This window comes from Salvia splendens, chromosome 6, assembly GCF_004379255.2.
Source record: "Salvia splendens isolate huo1 chromosome 6, SspV2, whole genome shotgun sequence".
Taxonomy (NCBI): domain Eukaryota; kingdom Viridiplantae; phylum Streptophyta; class Magnoliopsida; order Lamiales; family Lamiaceae; genus Salvia; species Salvia splendens.
This window is the reverse complement of record NC_056037.1, coordinates 22795015-22798304: the sequence shown is the minus strand read 5'-3', so window position 1 is coordinate 22798304 and position 3290 is coordinate 22795015. Positions and strand designations below refer to the sequence as shown.

The 3290-nt window shown below is 40.3% G+C and overlaps 1 non-coding gene across 1 annotated transcript; it reads left to right on the top strand.

Moving 5' to 3' along the window:
- Positions 1 to 370: 370 nt before the first annotated feature.
- Positions 371 to 477, top strand: LOC121810138. Its single transcript, XR_006052396.1, has one exon. It is a non-coding gene; the product is annotated as a small nucleolar RNA R71 (small nucleolar RNA).
- The last annotated feature ends 2813 nt before the right edge of the window (positions 478 to 3290 follow it).

Genomic DNA, 3290 nt, shown 5'->3' with positions numbered 1-3290 from the left:
CTGATCAGTATGATGCCCGCCTTGGCACAACCCACATCTCATCACAGTCACAGCTTGGGGTTGAGGAGTCAATTGAAGAGATTTAACTGCCTTTGTCATCGACGACATTTGAGTGCTAATGTCCGCCAGTTGAGCCTCAATTGCGGTCACTCTCTCCGCATCCTTTGTAGCACCAAACGTATCTCCTGCCTTATCAGCTCCTCGCCTTGGATTGTGCCAATTCCTTTGATTATTGGCCAACCTTTGAAACAAGGCTCTCACCTCATCGTGAGTTAAATCATCTAGATTCCCATTCGAACCTGCAGTCACCAGTCCCGTGCCTTCACTGTTGAGTCCCTTGTAGAATTTCAAAAGGTCGTGCCCCGGAGCTAGTCCGTGACTTGGGCATTTCCTTATCAACTCCGTGAATCTCTTCCATGCTTCCGCGAAAGACTCATCATACTTCTGTCGGAATGAAGTGATCTCCTCTCTCAACTTCTCAATCTTCATTGGAGAGTTGTATTCCAAGAGGAACAAAGTCTTCAACTCTTGGAATGTTGCTATGTTGTAGCCCGGTAGAGAGTCATACCATGCTCTTGCTTTCTCCCTCAACGAGAACGGAAATAGGGCCCTCTTAATCCGATGATGCTCCACGTTTGGAGGTCTATGCGAGTTTGTTAGCTCATAAAAGGCATTGAGGTGGCTCACCGGATCTTCCTCATCCCGTCCGTGGAAAAGATTTCCTCCATTCACCAAACTAATGTAGTGAGGTGGAATATTGACGTTGTCGTTTGCGTAGGCACACTCCCCCGGGTACTCAATTCCCGATCTAAGAGTATCGCCAAACCTCACCACGGGTGGTGGAATCTCATTGTGATATGCCATTGATTCACCGTCTGAATCCTGATCCCTTTCTTCACCAAAGAGTCGGTTACTTCTGAATGGACTCGAATAGTCCGGGAAAATCTCAAACTCTGAACCTCTAACCTTGCTTCTTCTTTGATAACAGAGTAGTCCACACGGTGGTGTACCCTGCGATCGCGTGTGCATTCACTTTTTATTTTTTTATTTTTTTATTTTTTTTAGTTTTGTAACCTACACAACAGAAAATACACCAAGCACAAGCACAATATAATTCCTATTACCGAAAGCGAGACCTCTCAACAACTTCGGGGTAAGTACTATAAAAAGTGTGTGCTTAAGTGTAAACTAAACTATCTAACCTAAACTAGAAGTTAGAAAGATGTCACCTTGAAAAATATACTCCTTCGTCTTCAAGTCCAGACGTGGTAGATAGCTATCACCTCCCGAGAAAATGAAATGAGTACCTATAAAAATAAAAGAAAGATCAAACAAAAATAAAACAAAACACAAACTAGAAGTTAAACAATCTATTGCCTTCCCCGGCAACGGCGCCAAAACTTGATGTGTAATTTTAGAGATTAGACAAGGTCAATCAAGTTTAATTAATTAGCTCTAATATTACAGCAATACTGCAAGAATACAGTGTCAATTGTAATACTTCGAGAGTCGATCCACAGGGAAGGAATTGATCACTTAACTCTAAAATAAAAGAAAAGCATACTAAAAAGTGATTTGATTTTAAGAATTTGATTTTCAAAAGTTAATGACGAACCAAAGCTACAAGTTAACAAAATGGACTCTTTGAATGGGAAAATATGTCACTCCAAGTTGCTCACTAAGTTTGTATGGTTCTACACCTATATCGAAAACACATATTCGGGATTACTTAATCAACCTAATCGCTTGCACTGAACATGTTTGCGACGTATAATTCACAGTCAGCTGAACACTTGTTCCATGAATTAATCTTCAATGTCTATAAACTCCTACGGAAGCGCTAGAGAAATAAACATCTACTATGATCACCTACTTAATCCACTATCGAATTATCCTCTGAACAATTCTAATTCAATAGCAATCCAACAAACAATCAATCCTAAACTATGTTAAAGAGACAATAGCAAAGGACCAAAACAACACTACATTATTAGCCAAAAACATAGTGAATGATATTAAGCACATTGTTGGAAACAATCACATGAGATCAATGGCGTAAAAACATCCATACAAATCTTAGATTACAACTTGGAGCAACATAGAGAGCTTAGCCTAAACACATGGTGAAATTTATAATAAAAACCGTAGGAAGCATGCTCTCAATGAGTGGAATTGGGATTTGAAGATGGATTGTTGGAATGAGGGCCGGATCTTCTTCTCCTATTTTCTTTTTCTCCCTCCTTCACGTCACTAGCCTGCCACCTCTCTCCTCTTTCTTTCCTTTTTTCCAATCCTCACGTCACCTCCTCTGCTAATTTTTTTAATCCTCTCAAATTTGGTTGACTTCCCCCCATCATGTCCCATCCGTCCCCTCTTTTTCTTTCTGCCAGCCTTTGGAAACTGCCGTATAAAACTGCAATATTGCAGTTAAATTGATCCACCCGGCCGGGTACATTATTAGGCATAAAATTCACCCGGCCGGGTGGCCAATTTTGAGAGCTTTCTGTCCTCTCGCTGCCTTCCAGAAATCACCCGACCGGGTACATTATTGGGCATGAAATTCACCCGGCCGGGTGGCCACTTTTGAGAGCTTTCTGCACAGCTTTTCACCCTCCGAGCTTCCTTCTTTGTTTCACCATTTACTCCTCTTCCTACACCATAAAACACACTTTTGCAAGCATCAAACTATATAAATCATGTAAAGTTATGGGAATAACAATGTAAATTTGATTCACATCAAATACCCCCAAACTTATTTACTTGCTCGTCCTCGGGCAAGATCATATAAAACACAACACTTTGAAGCTCAACTCACAAAAGTTTTTTCAAAAGTTTTCAAAAGAATGAATCACGTAGAGACATGAATGACAAAGTCTAAACCTCCAACAATTCCAATCAAGATTTCCCACTCTCAAGAACCAACACTTATCAACTTAGAACTTCAAGTCAATGTGCATTTCAAAGTAAGTCCAAACATGTGATCATACAACTCAAACCGTCATCATTGACTCGTCAAGCATTACTTACCACATAGACTCGCGGATTTCAAATCAAACTTCATTAACTCTACCAAGTTATTTACAAAACATCCACAAGCATCAACAATAAGGTCCAAGGTCTTAATTCAAGGTTGTAATGTGGCTAAGGATGAGGTAGGATAAATATGGATAGCGAGCTCAAAAGCTACACATTTGAGTGCCAAATTCGTTCCTCCTACAACTTCCTTCCAAAGAATCAAACAATAACACTTTACAACCAAACTCACTCCCCCAAACTTGAGATCATTCTAG